The following is a 21,108-nucleotide window of genomic DNA, read 5'->3' as shown; positions in this document are numbered from 1 at the left end:
TGTCTCATTCCAAATGCTTTTAAGGCTTCTGATTTGCATTTGTGGAATTTCAGGAAATGTTTGGCCACAGGTATTACCGTTTTGAAGTTGTCCATGTCTTTTTGTGCATTTCGTATTGTTCCTGCATGTTCAAGTATTCGTACTTTGAGGGGTCTGATAGTTTTGCCAATATAAACTTTATTGCAAGGGCATTGAAGATGGTATATTACTCCCATTGTAGTGCAGGTGATATGTTCTCATATTTTCCACTCCTTTCCCCATCTGTAAGTGTATGTCCTTTTTGAGATCATGTATTGACATGCTTTACATTTTCCACATTTCGTGGATCTGGCTCTTATATCGGGGGTGGCTGGTTTCATGAGATGACTTCTTACAATACAGTCTTTGATATTTTTGGCCCTTTTCCAGCTAGTTTGTACTTGTGGTGGTAGTATTCTCTTGAGATCTTCATCTGTATTTAATATTGGCCAGTGCTTCTGTAGGATGGTTGTTATTTCCTTAAAATCCTTGTTGAAGCTTCCTATGAATCTTACAGATTCCTCCTTTTCCTGTCGTATTTTAGGCTGGAGTAGGGACTCCCTTGATATCAGGTCAACTTCTCTTTTTGATTTTTTAATTAGTCTCTGGCTATATCCTCTGTCCCAGAGTCTCTTGCTCAGATCAAGTTCTCTTTTCTCGTATACTTCTGGATCTGAGCAGTTATGTTTGGTACGTATAAGCTCTCCTTTGGGTATAGCTTTGATAGTTGTGGGTAGGTGGGAACTTGTTGAGTGCAAGATACTATTTATGGCTGTACTTTTTCTGTGGATATCTGTAGTTATGATTCCTTCTTCTTGGATGTTGATTGTAAGGTCTAAAAAGTTAATGGAGGTTTTGCTGTCCTCATGGGATAATTTAAGATTGAGGTCATTGGTGTTTAGTATGGAAATGAAATGTTCCAAGTTTTTGTTTCCTTCCCATAGGATGAATATGTCATCTATATACCTTTGGTACATCAAGATGTTCTCTATGTACTCTCCGTGTTTTTCTTGAAATACAATTTCTTTTATCCCACCACCCCAAGTAGAGGTTAGCATAGGTAGGGGCACACACTATATTGGTATACAATAAAAACTGACTGTTTGTATGCAGAGTGTCAACCTAAGTATAATAAAGAAATATTGTGATACAGCTGAAAAGCATTAAATTATAAACCTGTTGACACAGGGCTAATGAAGGATTAATACATACCAAACAAAATTGCAGTGTGGACTATAGCATGCATATATGCTAATTCCCCCCTGAAACATCACCATACACTCTAAGCTCCAAGAGAGCCTGAGATAAAACAATAAAAATAAACAAGCTATACACACACACATTTCCCTAGAGGAAATATAATGGATAATGTGCCAATGGATGGAAACAAATTGGATAACCAGTATAAATCTCTTTGAAACAAACTAAAGGAGATCAAACTGGGCTGAAAGCCAATGAATGGCAACAATATATATAAACAGACCCAGTAAATCCCTTTAGAAAAATATAATTGAATACAGTGCAGATGAAGACGTGCTCTGACTTTTTTAACCACTACAGTATTTACACTTTCTCTCATTCTTTGTATGAGCACCATGTCTATAAATAAATGTTATATGTGACTTTACCTTTTATTTCACCTAGAACCATTCATTCCCCTTTGTCTATATATAAATAAAGAAAAAATAACAAAGGGCTATTTTTAATAAATACATTTATTAAAAGTTAAATTTTATTGACCTCATTACTAAAAACAATCAAGTTTCAATACCTATAATTCATTTGTGCATTCATCCAGTGTAACTACTTTGTGCGCAACTTCTCATCATTATGATTTAAATAGAGTAAACACATTTGAAGGCGCTTGACTTGTGTGTCCAGTGATATGATTTTCTCAGAATGATGAAAAAACATAAACAAAAAATGTATATAAGTGACAAAATAAAATATGAATTTGATGGGGTGGAGTGTTTCCCAGAAAAAAAAAATCTATCGTACCAAAACTCACAATGCAGTGATGTGATCTAAGTGTGTAAAGGTATCTTTTATGGGTTCACCAAATGTGATTTATATCAAATGGAGTGAGAAGTGGTCTATAGTGCGTACCGTACTCACTGATTGATCAGGAGACTTAAATCATACAAAGGTATCTTTAAACAGTTACATCCAGATACATCAAGCCGATAACCAATCTCAATAGTCAAGATAAATGCATACCATACTCACTGCAAATGCAGGTGTGATACACATATAGTGGTATCATTGTGGAGATGGTCACCTTGGAATCCACTCTCAATTTTACCCCACGTTTGGAAATGGTATACCGGAAACCAGAGAGGAGGACCGGTCTCAGTATAAAAGAATTTAACTGACTTCAAAAAATATTCAGTAAGTATCCGCTATTAGAGCTTCGTATTACATATTTAAATTTTGGATTCACTCAAAGCTATCAGTCCCATTCACCTTAATTATGGTGAACCGGAAATGGATCCTCCATCTTGCTATTTAAATCATGTCAGTTTTTCTCACTACTGTATTTATCTTTGTAAAAGGTGGCTGGGACTGCCGAAACATGCAAGATAAGTGACTTTTGTTCTTTCTTTTTATTCTGTATTTGTGGCTTATGGCCATTTGGCCACACTACAGGCATTTTTATTAAATTATTTTATACCAAGACCGGACCTCCTCTCTGTTTTCCGGTATACCATTTCCAAACGTGGGGTAACATTGAGAGTGGATTCCAAGGGGACCATCTCCACAAAGATACCACTATATGTGTATCACACCTGCATTTGCAGTGAGTATGGTACGCAGTTATCTTGGCTATTGAGATCGGTTATCGTCTTGATGTATCTGTTTAAACTGTAAACTGTAACTGTTTAAAGATACATTTGTATGCTTTAAGTCTCCTAATCAATCAGTGAGTACGGTACACACTCTAGACCACTTCTCACTCCATTTGGTACATTTGTATATCAATCACATTTGGTGAACCCATAAAACATACGATATATAGTTTTTTCTGGAAAACACTCCACCCCATCAAATTTATATTTTATTTTGTGTCATTTATACACATTTTTTGTTTGTTTTTTCATCATTCTGAGAAAATCATATCACTGGTCACACAAGTCAAGCGCCTTCAATTCCTCTTTGGTTCGGGAGTACTTGCAAGTGAGGATTACCAAGTGGTCCTCCTTTTGGAATTGAGGCTGCAAGGACTGATAGCGCCATGGGACTTTCTACATTTTTGTCGTTTAGAGTAAACACAGTTGTTTGAAAATAAATGGCTTCACCCAACTATCAGAAATTTTGGGGCCCGGGACTGAGAAATTAGGCAGGCCCCCCAGTATGGCCGCTCCTCTGCGTTCTGCTCAATGGCATTGCCACGTCACGTGGTACATCATCATGGGGGCTTGCCAATGCCACTGGTTGTTCAAGAGACAGGCAGCAGACAACCAGGTAAATGATGCTATGCTACATGCCCCCTTGCATATTTCAGTTGTGCTACCTGACCCCTGTAATTTCTATATTTAAGCTGTGTCCCTGCTCTCACTATAACTTGTACCCCTACTTAAATAATATATATTTAAGCTGTGCCCCCACCATCACTAACCTTACTTCTCAGCTGCCTTTTCCCAGTCACAGAAGAGGTTGATAAATGTGTAGACAGCAGCAGCAGCATGGGACCTCCAGCAGCGTCCTGATCCCGTAGTGTCAGTGAGGTCAGGAGTTCAGCTGCCGGAGACCAGCATGCAGAGGAGAGATTCACCTCTGCAGACTCTCCAAATAAATCACTGTGTATACGCTGTCTGAGCAGCGTATACATACATAAAGTGTGCTGGAGCTGCCCGATCACTGCTAGCCACAGAAGTGATCGGGACAAGTGCAGTGCTATGCAGCTGCCTGCCAGGGATCTGCTGTGAAGGCAGTTCACGGAGATAAGAGAAGGAGCCCAGCACTTAACGCTGGAGCAGCCCGGGCCCTCCCTTCTCTGTCTAAGGAGCGGGGCCCAGGACAGAAGTACCCACAGACCCCCCCCTGTTGGCGGCCATGCACCCAACCACTAACCATGAATGAAAGAAAAGTTTGTGAGTTATCATTTATATTCTCTGGCGAAATTGCAACTTCTGCTAGGGTATGTAAACGTATGAGCACAACTGTATCAATAAAGCTTATTTATAGTAGCTCCAATAGAAAAAAGACACACACACACACATATATATTCTAAGTTATTCTGGATAACTTGTATTTAGGTGTCAGAAACAGGATACCACTGATAGTATTGGATAATGATTATTATAAAAGATAGCTTCTATCATAAAGGAAATATAGCTAGTGAGAATAAAAGATAAAAAAAAACTCAACATTATGAGAGGAGAAAGTCAATACCCATTACTCCATCTAGATCAAAATATGCAATACTGTATGTAACTAGCTCTGATTTGTATTGAGACAAGATTCCGCTCTCCAGCATGACAATTGGGATTGGGAGCTCTTTACTAACCTTCTACATGTACTTTCACATCCACATCTTACCACCAATACAAAAAAACACAGACATCCACCTATATCTATCTCTCCTTTCTAATCTTATTAGCTGGGGACATATCTACCTAGGAGAATGTGCTAAGGTACTCCTAGGTCACAAACCCGAAAGTCCAGGAACCAGTGGACAACATAAACAGCAGCTCTTATTTGAAGAACATCCCTTTTTGTCACTAATTGCATATGTAAGTACATATGTGAATAATGACAGTGTGGTAAGGTGCAGGATGTACCACAAGTAGTTAGTAAATCCCACGCTGTGTACACTACTGCTTTCATTGACATGCATGCAACACAAGTCAGCTCAGTGTTGTAAGAGTGAGATGTGCTGGCAGACTGCTGTAAGGAGTGCTGCTAGGTTAAGGGTGTTGCTGGCTGCTGCTGTTATATGTTCTACAGGTAGAGGGGTGCTGGGTGAGAGTTGATTGGTGCTGCTGGCTTCTGATGGGTGCTGTGCTGGTAGAGGGGTGCTGAGTCAGAGGTGCAACAGATGGTGGTGCTAGGGGGCACCAGACAAAATCTTGCCTAGGGAAACAAATTGGTTAGGGTGAACTCTTTTTTTTGATATATTCACTTGGCACACAAAGGGTTAATTGGCTCTATACCAGGCGCACTTCTAAAATCTGTAATAGGGAAATAGCTCCTGCCTGGTATTAATCAGCCTGTGCTGCAGTAAGCAATGCTACTGGTTTCTGAGATAAAACGCACAGGTGAATTTTGAGAAACTGCATCTTGCCTTTCGGGTGACCTTTCCCATTGCAGTTTTAACACGGCATATTGCCGGTACCAGCTGCAATATGAAAGCTCCACAATCAATTTACCGGTTACAGAATGCCGATATTTTGAAACGTGTTAAAAGCAGGATCCTACACGTTTCTGAGCCGTTTTTCCTGCAGTCTGAACAGCTCAGAAACGGTATTTGCTACAAATGATAACCACACTTGATCCCCGCCCACAAGCAGGAAAAAAAAAACATTTAAAATGACATTGTATGGCTTTCTATGGGTGAAACGGGTTGAATCTGAAGGTACATAAACAGTATTGAAACTGCAATATACCTTTACAACATGCAATATGAAAGGGGTATAACTGGCTTTTGACCCATTTAAAAAAAACGTTTACAAAAACGAGTTGAAAGCAGGTTTTTGCTATGTGAAACCAGCTTTAGATGAACTTACGCCCCTGTCAGCATCTATGTAACAAATAAATAACCACACACAATGCCATATTAGTTATTCTCATATTTTAATAGGTCAACTTATCAGAAAAATAAAACGTTTCCAATGATGTTATACAATATTTTTAGAGAAATATATGTATATCATTAAAAATAGCAGATTTTATTTAGCATTGAAAAGTTGTAGTTTCATGAATGGCATCTAGGATCATCCCTATATTCTGAACATAGTTTCCTCTTATCTCTTAATTCTTCATTGCCAAGGTGGTCCTGTTGTATCTCCCTTTTTTCAATCTCATTGCTGCTTTCATCTTCTTCCCTACACCAGAGAGAAAGTGTTATTGTCAGCAAACACAGTTATAGTAAATCAAAATGTAAACCGTGATTAGTAATTCCGAGCAGCAGGTTAGATAGAGAATGATTTTTGGCGATGTAACACTTGTATATGTAAGAAGTATTTGATCAATTAAAATGACATTTGATGTTTGAAAACACTTGAATTTATAACCAAACAAATAGAGGACATTTACATTGTCATAAGAGAACAAGGGCTACTTTTTCTAAAGTTTGATTTTAAATTAATCTAATCAATGAACAGGATGTAATTAAATCTGAGTGTGGTGGCGTTGCAGGATGACATCCAAATTTGGACATTTTTTTAATGGTGCAATCATTCACAAGGCATGGTTTACTAAAAATGACCTCCAATGATTTAGTAGCGCAATGGTGACAAGTAATTATACCTGTATGTCACACACTTGCCACTTTATTGTATTTGTCTCTGTTATGTATTGACAACATCAACATAAAAACTCATTGCTTGCAGGAATCAACATTATAATTGTAGAAAGCATTTTAATTGCAGACATTAGATATGACCAGGATGGAGCCAAGTTATGTGGATTTAAGTAATTGTCCAGCTGCTCAATATACTGTAGCTGATTAATTTTAAGAAAGTATCATGGGTCTGTAGTATCATCCCTTCCCTGCACCCACCCAGTGGTGTTGAGACAGGGGGTCATGCTACCCCCTTCCCCTCAGTCAGTGTGACTGTACTGATTATACTGTATATCAGTACACCATTGATTATAGTTTGCATCTCAAGAATACAGTAGTACAGTACTTCAAATAGAGTATATCATAACAGTTGGTTATTATACATTATACTTAACCCCTGGCTGACTGGAATTTAAAGTAGATGAATGTTAGAGAAAAACAAAGTCTTCCAGTGTACTTTATCACCATAAAAAAAAAAAAAAATAATAATAATAATAATAATAATAATAATATGTGTGTGTAGCTCATTTATATCTTACATTATACACACACATGTGTAATACTGGGTCACATGCACAATAATACTGTATAAGACTAAATACACAAGTGCACAATAGAGATGGCACCTAATAGCTGTCTAATCACTGAAAGCCTGTTACGAGTATTCATCAAGCATAGTTATTGAAAATTTTTGGAAGAGCTTGCAGTCCACTTAAAAATGCTCTTTCTACAGCCCTGTTGACAAGCATCCTGGACCAGTAGGGACCCGCAGGGTCCTAAGCAGCTAATTTGTTTGGTCTTGTTGTAAATCTGCTACTGCTCACATTGCCCACATTGTTGCTTCCTTCATTTTCTCCAGAGCTGGAGAATTATCTAACTGCTGTTGCTGCTCCTGATTGCACTCTCCCTTGGGTTAAATCATCCAGCCACTGCAATTTCTAAAACAAACCATCTAAAACTTGTCATACTCTCAGGGCCAGCGCCATCACTAGGCAGGACTAGGCATTTTCCTAGGGCGCCGACCACTGGAGGGCGGTACTGAGCCTCCGAGGTACCATAGAGAGGTACCAGAAAGCAGGGAGCGGGGAGGAGGTGAGTCTGTAATCCTCCCTCTCCCCTCCCCCATCCCGCCTGTGAATCAACGCTGCATCGCCTGCTCCCCGCTCCCTGGTGGGTGGATTTCAGCGCGGCACTACCCGGGCTCCGGGGGGGGGGGGGGGTGCGGGCGCCCGCTGCAGTATCGCCCGCTTCAGTATCTCCCGCATAACACCCCCCCTTGCCGCAGTATCGTCCGTACCCCCCCCACCGGCAGGCGGCGCAGGGTTATTTTGCCTGGGGGCGGGCGGGGGGCTTGCACCGGCCCTGCATACTCTCCAGTATTTACAGCAAATCTGTTTTTGGATCTCCCTGCGTGTGAGCTCACATCTCTCCATGGTGGTTGGGTGACCTCCCTTTCCCTGTCTGCTATGCACTCTTATATTTCTGGTAGAACACATCCTTGAGTTAATAACTCTGGTCCACTACACTGGTGCTGGTGGCTGTGGTCCAGGAATCCTTTTACAGCTTTATCTATATTGAAATAACAAACACATTGCTCCCATGAATCCACATTACAATTAAAGAAAGTATTTTAGAAGTATTTACCCATCATATTGGATGTGACCAGGATGGTGCCAACTCATGTGGACTGATAGGCCATGCTCTGGCTGCTCAACATAGGGAGCACATTTTATGTCAGCTCCATTGGCAGACATTTTTCAGCCAACCTTGTTCCCAATACCAGTTATTTGGGTAATATACCAACACCTGGGAATTCGCATAGGTGCCCGCAGATTTATCTGAAGTCCAGAGATCAGAACCAATATTCAGGATATCTTGTCCAGAGCTCAGGCATTATCTCAACAGACTGGCAGCAAGCATGGATGGATGGCAGACTGGTTAGCATTACTGCCTCACAGCAGTGAGGTCATAGGTTCAATTCCCACCATGGCCCTAACTGTGCAGCCTTTGTATATTCTACTGATGCTTGTGAGGGGTTTACTCTGGGTACTCTGGTTTCTTCCCACAATTCCAAAAATATATACTGGTAGGTTAATTGGCTTCCAAAAAAATTAACTCAAGATTGAATGTGTGCATGTACATGTGGTAGGGAATATATATTGTTAGCTCCATTTGGGCAGGGACTGATGTGAATGTTTTCTCTTTAAATTTACTCTTTAATGCACTGCGGAATATGTGTGCGCTATATAAGAAACTGTTAATAAATAAACTGCTTTTATTGCCAATGGTATTTCTCTCCCTGAGTTTACATCATATGCTGTCATCTGTCATATGTGACCTTAGCAGTGCCACAAAGCTTCTACAGCTTTTTAGATCTAACAGTGCTTAAGTCTGTGTCTGGGTCTCTCTGTCTGTGAGTTCATTCTACTCCATGGTGATTTGGTGGTTCCCTCTACCCTGTCCACTAGGAGATTTCTGGTAGGCTCCCTGCATGATATGGCCAATTGTTCTCTTCTGCAATGGTGATGGTGACTGTGGTCCACTGCTTCTAAACTGTTAATTTTCCTGCAAAAATATTCATAAGAAATAGCACATCATTACCTTTATCTTTGAGTGCCAACATCTCTGTGAGAGATGTGTGAAATACAGTATACGCTAAAAAACATTTTAGCTGATAATGGTAAATGTGCTGTTTCCAGTCTTCTGTTTCAGAGTAGGAGTTAGCTGTGAATTTGTTTAGCTCTCTGAAATCTATACATGGAGGAAGCTATCCTTCTTAGCCACAAAATAGAAGTCTGCTCCCACAGAGAAATTGGAAGGGTGAATAAATCTTTTTCTCAAATTTTACTGGATACATTCTTGGCTCTAGATCATAGGTCTTCAAACTGCGGCCCTCCAGATGTTGTGAAACTACAAATCCCAGCATGCCTTGCCACAGTTTTGCTATAAGGGAGTGTTAAAACGGTGGCAAGGCATGCTGGGATTTGTAGTTTCACAACATCTGGAGGGCCGCAGTTTGAAGACCCATGCTCTAGATTATGGAAGAGAATATAATCTTTGTTTGGGAAGTTTGGCCCCTGGCAACAAATCGATGAGGCAATCATAAGGTCCATGTGGTACAAGCGAGTTCACCTCTTATTTTGGAGAAAACCTCAACAAAATCATGGTATACTATTTAGTGGCAAGCCCTCCGGAATAGGCTATGTAACTCATAATGAGCGTGACAGAGGAACATTCTGAACTCCCCCAAAAAATCACAAATCTTCCAGTTAAGTTAAATTCTCTAAGCCAACAAAGTCCAAGGACCACTGGAGCCATGGGACAGTGGACTAGGGAGATTGTCAAGTTCTCAGAATGTATAGCATCTGTGATGACCTGGCCTGTATTTCGTGTCACACAGTGTTAGAAGACTGCAGGTACTTTCCTAGCCTGGTCCTGCCCATGGACTCATCTAATTTATATCATGTGGTAAGCTATATAAGATTGTATTGAACTGTGCTATTAGTATAGTTATGTTTTGTCTGTTATGTTTGGAATATGTAGTTTGTTTGGCTATGTTGTGTTCAATATAATTGATAATAGGAATAAGACTTGGCCAGAGTGGTATATAATATAGTGTAAACTGCCAAGATGTTATCAGCATAAATAGTAAACAGTTTAGGTGTGGAGCTACAGGTAATCTGATCCTGTACACTCCATTGTATACAAGACCCCACACAGCTCATCTCTAAATCTTATCAAACTCCCTAACATCCTGATTAAACTGGCATTGTTATGAATAGACAGGACAGGGTACAACAAGGGCAGTGAGCTCTACTGGAAGAATGTTCAGCACAGAAAGTTCAGGGAGAGGAGCATAGGCATGCGCAGTACATTTTATTAGGGGGTGCACTGTCAAAGGGGTGTGCGCAGCTCCATCTATTGGGAGTGTCTAACACCGCCAATCAGGCGTGTCTACCATCATCTTTTGGCACTCGCTACAATATAAAACGTCTCTCAGTCACACCATAATCTCCTGCCTATTTCAGCCACACCATAATATCCTGCCTATTTCAGCCACACCATAATCTCCTGCCTATGTCAGTTATAATCCTCTAATTACTCTGTGTAACAGTACATGCAAATACAGTCATAAACATACTGCATATGGATGACACATGTATGTTGTAATATGGATGACGCAGGTATGTAGTGATATGACAATGGTCTAGTACAAATAACAATGCAAACACACATTATTGTTTGATGTGCGCTTCTTTAAATAGAATACAGTTCTACAAAGCAAAAGTCTTTGGTTAAAGGTATTGCTGGTAGTGCTAGCGGCAGGGGGGTGTTCATAAGGGTGGGCACAGCATTAGGGGGTGCCTGTGCACCTCTAACACTCAATGTGCGCACAACTATGGAGAGGGGCTGCACTTGTGATGTGCAGGGGCTGACTAGGCATTGTGGTGCCGTCAGTGGTGAGAGTTTTGTGGTGAAGGTTCCAAGGTGAATTGGTATCCCAGGCCAGGGGACACATGAATTCTGCCAGTGTGCAACCACAAGAGAATGCAGGCATTGATAATCACATACTACTGTGGAGACCTATTACGTAAGATACCATTCTGGCTTGTAACTGTTACTGTTATAGTGTACCATGTGTACATATTTACAATAAAAGGCATTTGCCATTTTACTAAACTGTTTACCTGAGTGATCTGAGAATCTGTATCCTCACAGCATCTACCAGAGAAGGTCTGGAAGAATTCTTAACCATCAAGAAGTGGATTACTGTCCTGCCCACACACTGTTATTTATGTTTACAATCCCTACAGATGACTGGGCAAATTGCCATTCCAGAGAAACATCCTAGCAGCACCACTATCCATAAAGCTAGCGCTTCAGCACTTGTCACTGATTGAAAATCTGAACTTGAGTAATATGGAGTTATCAGGAGAATGTATTAAAAGGCCAGAGCATCTCCCAAGTCCTCTTCAGGCCTTGCTGTTTGCACGCCTCTAGAGCACATGAGCTGGCCAAACGCAATACATACGAAATCCCGGCGGTCGGAATCCCGGCGTTCAAAATACCGATGCCGGAATCCCGACCGCCGAAATCCGCACTCGCCACGCAGCGGGCACACTAATTTATTCTCCCTCTATGTGTGTCGTGGACCCCCACGGAGGGAGAAATTGTCTGGATTTCGGGGGTCGGGATTCCGGCGTCGGGATTTTGAACGCCAGGATTCCGACCGCCGAGATTTCTACTGCATCCCGACCAAATGACTCTTGCTGCTATAATAAATAGACACACTAAGAATTGCCTCTTCTAGTTTTTAGTTTGTGCAGATAAACAAAAGGTTCCAATCTGAATTGGTTCTTTTGGATCCTCAGCAGTCTCAAACTAACCCCCCCCCCCAAGCTCTACAGAAACACTGGCATATTCTGCAATCAGATGCAGATCTGTTTTACCACATCCAAGACAAAGTTGCCAGGAGCTGGCGGAGAGCACCAACCCTAAAGGACCATCTAGTGAAGATTAATATCACATGTACAGATCCCAAACCCCTAAAAATAACTGGTTCCTTCTCCTGTGACTCATACAAAGCATGCATCTACATGATTCAGAAGAAATAATTCATAGACAAATACGGCAAAACACGCACAATCAAAAACTATATTAACTGACATTCAAAAGGTTCAAAAGTGATATATTGAATCTCCTGCAATTGTGGCCAAGAATATGTAGGCATCACCACAACGATGCTCAAACAATGCGTATTGAATCATGTTGGCTAAGTAAGGAATGCGAGCACAGACATGCAAAAAGGCAAGAAACTTACTTCTGTCGCAAGACACTTTTTCCGTAAACATAAGGGAAATCTCAACATGTTCTTATTATTTGGACTGGAGTTAGTCCAAATGTGCAAACGTGGAGGTGATCTGACCAGGGAGCTCCTAAAAAGCGAAAGCTGCTGGACTTTCACCTTAAATACCCTAAACCCAAACGGACTCAATGAGTACATCAATTAAAGTACCTTTTTTTATAAACTATACAAATTGTATGAATGTTTCTTTTTGTTCATAATCTTCATCTATCTTTACATATCTAATCTATAATCTGTCCTTCGTGGGAATATCTTTATTTGATTATTTTTAACAAATATATATTATCAAGTCTTAATAACCTGAATCAATCAGTATCTCCAATGAACTCTCTCTATTCAACTCTGTTTATTATTTCCCAACACATTTCAGACTAGAAAACTTTTTCAAAAATAACTATAATAATATTTTTATCTATTTTTTACAAATGAGGATTTTCTTTATTCTTTTTTCTTGCAACCATCATTGTATAACCTTTCCATCATTATGTATTTTTTACATAATCCCCCCATAATTATTAATGTTAACATATTTATTATTATTGTAATTATATAGTCCACAATAATTAAGACTATATTTCTTTCCTTATGTCTATTTTGTTTATCATTTTCATTATTACATTCCTTTCATAATTCCCTTATGGATAATTATCTTTATATTTACACATTTACTGTTACCAAGGTTTGTAATTATCTAAATCCAACATAGGTAGGATTATCCTCTTCCTATCCTGCTAAATAATAGCATCATCCTTTCATTCACTTCTTTACCGTTTCATTTGCTCTGCTGAAACTGTACAACACACATATAATGTGGTGATTTCTTTTACAGCGTACAATTAAACATACTATTTTGTCTTTTACATATGTTAACAAAGTTGTCAATACTAAAACCCACAACCTATTGTAGCTGTGCATGTCATTATAGGTCTCCTGTTGATTATTGCTAAATGTAACTTTGGGATTATTTACACTAGAAAATTTATGAAATTCATGGATTACGTTTTTCCACCACTTTATTGGTAAGCACCTAACTTCAGTGAATGATCCATTAATATAAGCACTATTCCTTACTAGGTTATTTTGCTTCAATTGTTTATTTATACTTAACACTTCACCAATGTATTAATTAATTAAGCCAATCTCCTGTTCATTTTCCATGATTGGTCTTTGGGGACTTAAATACAGACTAGGGATATTAAACAATTACTGGCACTGATGTGAGCAAGCCCGTATCAGGGTGAAACACATCATCTGCATATTGAGTGGAGCCCTTCACTGCATATTGAGTGGAGTCCTTTCATCCGGAGAAACCTGAGCCAACTTGGCCACTCCCCACACTGCTACAGTAACCTGACTCCCCTCTCCAGCGCTGTTCTACAGCAGCCCCATTCAAGGAGTGCACTATGCACATACCAGGGGAGTCAACCAAGTTCTGCCTATACCTACAGCAGGTTGCTGCACCCACATTTGTATTGGGAACCACTCTGCCATTGAGTGCAGATATGATTGCAGCAGATTGCTGTACCCACATATAATACCGGAATCATTCTGTCTCCTAATACAGATACAATCATAGCCCTTATAACTTTATTCTGATTTCACAGAACCATGTAGGAATTTGTATGTTTGCAAACCTGCTGCATTTCCAAAAAAGCTATGTTTAATGTGACCAATAGTCTGTAATCTTTATCTATTTGGGTAAAGTACAGTCATTTAATGTTAAAAGGATATATATTTTACATCATATTAACCAGGAATCTTGCATTATCCTTTCATGCTCTCTCATCCCTGAATTGAGGGATGGTGCCCTCAATGTCTCCATAACCTCTCTAACGAGGGCAGCAGGAGAGTGTCTTTTCATCTTCACCTTTATACTTTATTACCTATATTGTGAATTTGAATGCTTATGTTACAATTGTGGTTATGAGCATTGGAAACATTTACAGTATTAGTTACTCATAATTCAGTACTTGTTTAGTTTCATGGCGGCAGTGCGTGTTGCTCTAGCTATGAATCTTGGCAGCTTGCCAAACTGCCTTACTTCTCTAAGCTACGTTATCATCGTAGCACCTGTTTGAGTCTTGGCAGCCCGCCAGCTAACTTACTTCTGTAATCTACGTTAACAGTGTCCTGCGCTGACTCCGCGGCAGCCCAGAGTTGCTACTCCTAAACTCCTGTCAAGCCTAGTGAGCGCCTCTCACACAGTGCTGGTGCCCACATGATATCCACTCTGCCGGTGGAGAGGCGCTCCATCTGTGTGATACGTAGGAGCGTCTCAGACACTCCAGCAATGAGATGCTCCTGCATCTGAGTAGCGCGTGCCTCTCCTGTCAAAAGAGGGGGTGCGGACGCAATTGCGTATCATGCACAATGAAGGAGGCATTTGCCAGTGCTCCATGTTACATACTGGCAAATGCCTCCATTTGATACCCTCACTATCAACGGCTGCCCGAAGTGTGGTGAGCAGACGGGCTCACCACAATATCTAAAATCAACTCCACGCTGACGTGGATGGTGGGGGTTTGAAAAGGTCGAGAGGACGTGTATCGCGACCGATCGCCACGCTTCGGGCTGCCGTGGAGAGAGGGGGTGTTTCAGGAACACATTCACACCTGCCATATCATACATCTGAGCAATAGCTACTCAGAGGTCCGAGGCAAGATCTTCTCATTGCTGGAGATCTACGATGGAGCGCCTCTCCGCCGGCGCCCGCATGATCCCCTCTCCACAGAAGAGAGGATATCATGTGGGCACCAGCGCTGTGTGAGAGGTGCTCACTAGGCTTGACAGGATCTTAGGAGTAGCAGCATTGTCTGCGTGGAGTCAGCATAGGATGCTGATAATCTAGATTACAGAAGTAAGGCAGCTGGTGAGCTGCCAAGATTCAAACAGGCGCTACGCTGATAACGTAGTTTAAGGCAGTCTGGCAAGCTGCCAATATTCATAACTAGAGCGGCACGTACATGCCGCCGTGAAACTAAACAAGTACCCATAATTCAGATACATTCTTTATCCTGAGGATCTTTGAAATACAGACTCATGTAATGCAGAATTGTGCAATTGATACAATTAAGGCTATTATGATACAAAATACTCTGAGAAATAAATTGGTGGGTGTAAGAGAACAAACAACCAAAAAAGGGTATTTCTCTTTTTTGGGGGCACACTTTTGTAGATTGTAGTAAATATTAATGATATGGTAGTTGAATATTAAACTGTACCTTATTATGTTCTTGAATAAAATATGATTTGACGTCTATCAGTCACCAATTGGTGGCTGTATGATGTTTTAGACAAACCACATTGAAACAAACAAACACAGATATTCAAAAAAATTCTACTTAATTCAAAGTAAGAATAGTGTACGTGTCAGTCTATTGTCAATATAAATGCAAAAATCCCTCTAGTGTAACAAATAAAGAGTATACAGCTGGTTCTACAGATGGAGCGGGTCTCATCTTTGGCCGGCGCTCACCAGATCCCTTCCACTGGTGAGCGCCGGCGATAGAGACTGGGACGCGCGTGCGTCTCACACGCACATGCATCCCAGTTTCCTGTCAGCGGGGGGACAGGAACCCTGTCCCTCTACGCTTCAGGGAGACTGACAGGGTTAGTGGGGGGCGGCAAGGCGGCGGGGACCCGGGCGACCGTCGGCGAGGCTGCAGGGACCCGGGGGAGCCCCGTTGTAAGAGGACGTGCGCGCATCTCGTGCGTGCGCGTCCCCTCTGGCGGCTGGTGGGGGATGTTGGCTGAGGAATCTTCCGCCATCCCCTGCAAAGCTGGGACCCGCTCCATCTGTATCTAATTACTTATCTTTAATCTATAAAGTGTCCTATTCGAGATGCACCCCCCTCAATATGCTATTATGATACAAGACCTTATATTTTGAATAATAATCTTGCTACATTTGCTGTGTATATTCATGAGCTAAGCATTTACATTTACATTTACATTTTGCTGTGTTTTAAACATATAAATGCATACTCATGAGCTAAGCAACCACAATTAACCTGACACTGTTAAGCCTATGTGACATATGCAGCTTAACGATAATTGAACAAGTGGGGAGATTTCTGTCAGTAGCTCACTGTAGAGTTATTGAATTATTGAATTACAATCATACTAAATTAATAATCTGTACCAAGGAAGGACACGCTATGTAATGTACAGTATCACCCTTCATGTATTTTTACAATTGAAATCAATAATAATTAACATATAAAGCATGTGATTGTGATTGTTATTCAAATTATTTGAATGGATTTGTTCCACAAGCAATTAAGCATTTAGTGGAATACTTTATTTTTAAGTTCTTCTTGAGGTCTGAACCGTTACGGTTGTCTAACTGGATAATTCTAAATCCCTCAATTTTGTTATGTCTCGTCTATGTATAAATGGATTCTTATAATATGAAAATAAGATAAATGGATATATTTGTTAATGAAAATAATAACAGTGATATTTTACTTCAATTCAGAGTACTCACATATGTGCAAGTGAAACGTATCCTAGGACTTACTCAATGAGTGCCCAAAAAAAGAGTCTTCTGTTCTACTTGTTTAAATAATCTCTTTTCCCTCACTCTGGGAGCACCACCAACCACTAGAATTTAATCGGTGATCTGTTACACCCACCGTTCAATATACTGTACAGTAAGTGAGCTTCAGCTGCCTCCATTATCATGTAATATGTACCCAGTTTAGGAAATTAAAGGGGCATTTTAAGGAAAATATGTAACCAATATATATTTCCTACATGATAAAGTGTCCCAACATTTAATTTTGGGTCCTAGGTTGGATTATTTCTGTTCATGCTGGTTACAACTAGACACAGGCATAGACTTCTACATGATTAAGTCACAAATTTGAAGAGTCAGCCATATTAGCCATCCTACTGCCACAGCACTACAGTACATTGGGCCTAATTCAGACCTGATTGCAGGGCAAATTTATTCTCAAAACTGGATAAACCATCTACTGTACACTGCAGGTGAGGCAGATGTAACATGTGCAGAGATAGGTAGATTAGGGTGAATTATTTTGTTTCTGTGCAGGGTAAAAACTTACAGTACTGCATTAGTTTCACCTGTCAATTTAGATTTCATGCCCCACCCCCATCTAAAGCTGTCTACACATGGTGAGATTGTGTTCGATGCTGACTATATGTCGAAATTCAATGGACATTGAACGGGTTTCAGCCCCTTTGGATGCCGATTTGATCACAATGCATGCTTCCGTTTAGTGTAAATCAAATAGTAAAATAGACTGTGCAGGCAAGACTGTATAGTACAGATATGTAATATATATAGATATATATATATTTATATATATATATATATATATATATATATATGTATACTCCAAATGCGTTTTGCTTTCCGTTTAATTCAATCCTGATCCCATCCAAAGCAAGCAAAATTGCACCATGTTTACATAGCATTACTCTTTTTTGCACATGTAACATCTGTATCAGCTGCAGTACACTTTGTTTTGCCCATTTTCAGAACAAATATGTCCGGTGATCAGGTCTGAATTGGGGCTATAGTCATAGTCATATCCATATCCATCCTCAACAAAAGTTACTTGCTCTTCTTTATTTACTACCAACTAAGAACCATGCTTATTGTCTTTCAATACATCCTCTAAAAATGTAAGGGGCATATCTAATACCATGTTCTCACTGCTAGTGAGAAATACACGGCTTTCCACCGTTCTCACTGCAAGGCTAATTCCTGGGTGAAGAAGTTCTAACCGGTAATTTGCCTTTTAACATGGGTTTTTCTGCAGTGTGAATGGGACAACCCGTGTCTGCATACACGGATCTCAAACACACTGCAGAAAAACCTGTGTTCAAAGGCAAATTCCCGGGTCGACATGATAGACCCGGGAATTTGCCTGCAGTGAGTACAGGGTATAACTCTACTTGCATCCCATCTTTTACCCCCTATCATCCTCTTTCTACCTCCTTTTTTAATTTTCTAACCCCTACTTGAAGTGTTACCTAAAATGAAGCTTGAGGTACAATAATGTATTCAGTGAAATTGATTATATCCAGTATACAGTATTACAATAATGATCTATTGTTAATACAATAGCACGGGCAGTGTAATGGTTTACATTACTGCCTCACAGCAGTGAGGTCATGGGTTTGATTCCCACCATGGGCCTAACTGTGCAGAGTTTGTATATTCTCCCTGTATTTGCATGGGTTTCCTCTGGGTAATCTGGTTTCCTCCAACAATCCAAAAATATACTAGAAGGTTAATTTATTCCCAACAAAAATTTATCCTAGAAAATCTGTGTGTAAATGTGGTAGGGAGCTCAACTGAGGCAGGGACTGATGTGAATGTTTAAATATAATGTTTTATTTTATTATGAGTTATATAAATAACTGCTAATAAAATAAAGGATAATAATAACAACAAATTATAAATGTAAGCTTAGACACTTGGCTGACAAGGACACCTAAAAGGTGTGCTATACATAATAGTTGCTGTCCAAAACCACTTGCTAAATCTTTTAGAGACTACGACCAGGAGTATCTTTAAGTATCATATAATACCAAAGTATATGACAAATATTACTGTTTTAATTTAAATAAAATTAATTTTGATAAACACATTTGGAATAATGTTTAATAATTTGGACAACTTACTTTTCTGCTTTCCCAAGTTGTACAAGGCAGGCAAGGGCCACAACTGCTGTCACCAGAATTACCAATTTGGGCATCATCTTGAGATTCTAAAAGTCTGTTCAATAAACATACATTGCTTAAGAGATTTGATCAACCACCCTTCTGCTTAATTTCAACTCCCACAAATGTTATTATCTATTGATAACACAACTATTTCCTCTTGTGAAGTACAGTACAATATTTTGGAATTATCTATGACTCCCCTCTCCTTCAAACCACACATCCAATACCTCTCACATTCCTGCCATTCCCATCTCAATAATATTAATAGTATCGAAACTCTCTTGACCAGGAGGCTATTAAAATTATTATCCACAATCTTGTCATCTCTAAATTGTGAGATATTTTCTGTAAATCAAAGTTGCAAACTATTTTTGTTGATAGAGAAAGAGGAATTGTTGCAGTATACCCAGTTTATTCCTGCCAATATGCACAATATAGGTACAGTAGACTATACACCACAGGGCACATTTGGGCCTGTATGTGGAGTGCTGCAATATGGCAGGGACACACCGCAAAGCATCATGAAAAGATTTTGCTCTTAAAAAAGAAAACTTTTGGCAAATGGGTAAATGCTTTCAATTTTGTGGTCTCTGAATTTTCATCAGTTCTGTTTTTGAATTTTTATATTAATATTTCTGTTCCGACTTGTCAGACTATGGGCGGTATTCAATGAGCCTGATTCGCCATGTTTTTATGGCGAATTTGTGCTGTTTGGCGAATTTTTGACAAAAACGGTGAATCACCCTATTCAATGACCACATGGCGAATACATTTGAAGGTTTTTTTCGCCATGATTCACTGAGTAGCAATCGCTATTTTTTTATGGTGAAGTGAAAGGTGAACTTTTAAAATAAAGTGTTTTGTGTTTTACAATTGGTGTCAAAAAATCCGGAATTTTATTCTGAGGAGGGGCATGCTACTTTTATTCATGTGCTGTAAGCACATGAATATATATTTAATTTTAAAAAAATATATATATTTTTTTTTTTTACACAGCAGCCAGCAGGGGGCGCCGGAGCCGAGCCGCTCATTACATATTCATATATTCACTGCACTCGATCGTTGCGATCGAGTATAGTGAATATACACTCCCCTGCTGGCACCCCCGGGGGGCAGCCTGTGCTGCCTGGCACCCGGGGAGCCCACCTGCCCCCCCCCACAAACGTTCAGGGGCAGGCAGAGAGACTTCCATCTCTCTGCCTGGCACCCTCCTCAGGCTCCCTGCGGCATTCGCCGCAGGAGCTCATATTCGCCTGTCAGGGGCAGCGAGCCCCTGACGCGTTGAATACCGGAGCCCGCTGGCTCCGGAACGTGGCGAATGTGCAGCGAATCCTAAAAAGGATTCGCTGCACCTCGCAGGTATTCACATTGAATACCGCCCATATGTTTCTTGTGTGTTCAGATTTTTCCAGAAAAATTCTATTGCTAACCCTGGATCAAATGCCATTCGTTGTATTTATTTACAATATACCTGAGATAATTATGAGCAAATCCAATCAAAATAATGTTGTAAGTTTGTTTCCAAACTTCTGCCAGACACTTATTTCTCATATTTGTTTTTAAATTAAAGTGATAGTATTACATTAGATGTGTCTGAATTTAATCAAGAACATTTCTACCTAACTCCATGCAGTTAGAGTAGGAGCACATCTCATCTATCTTGCTTAGGCCATGGCTCAAGATGGCTAGCCATGGCTATCCTATTGTTCTCAGCTGCAATACAATACATAGAACAATAGAGTAGGGGATTATCAGAGTAATCCAATTACTCACTTAATCCTATTATAGAGAAAGATGGCAGTAGCTCCCACTGTATTTCTGTATTATGTGCTAATAACAGTGCAACATAATATAATTGATCAGTAATTATAAGAGCCATACTCACCTTCTCTCCTTGAAATCTTTTTTTCCCCCCAAGAGTGCTAAATGTAGATAATGTCAGCTTTTTATATTGTAGAATTGTAGAGGTGAGTGATATTCAGCCCTTCAATATCTGAGGTAAACATGGCATACAAGTCACAAGGCT

The 21,108-nt window shown here is 40.0% G+C and overlaps 2 long non-coding RNA genes across 2 annotated transcripts in view; one reads left to right on the top strand and one right to left on the bottom strand.

Annotated features, from left to right (window-relative positions):
• Positions 1 to 21,108, top strand: part of LOC146058835 (uncharacterized) — a 120,513-nt gene that overhangs the window by 29,912 nt on the left and 69,493 nt on the right. The window lies entirely within an intron of this gene.
• Positions 5,906 to 21,030, bottom strand: LOC146058834 (uncharacterized). Its single transcript, XR_014469988.1, has 3 exons — positions 20,968 to 21,030; positions 19,041 to 19,134; positions 5,906 to 6,062 (listed from the first exon to the last, which is right to left on the bottom strand). It is a non-coding gene; the product is annotated as an uncharacterized LOC146058834 (long non-coding RNA).

The sequence above is a fragment of the Crinia signifera genome, chromosome 2, assembly GCF_055691185.1.
Source record: "Crinia signifera chromosome 2, ASM5569118v1, whole genome shotgun sequence".
Taxonomy (NCBI): domain Eukaryota; kingdom Metazoa; phylum Chordata; class Amphibia; order Anura; family Myobatrachidae; genus Crinia; species Crinia signifera.
The sequence above is the reverse complement of the archived record's forward strand: the minus strand, read 5'-3'. Positions and strand labels throughout refer to the sequence as shown.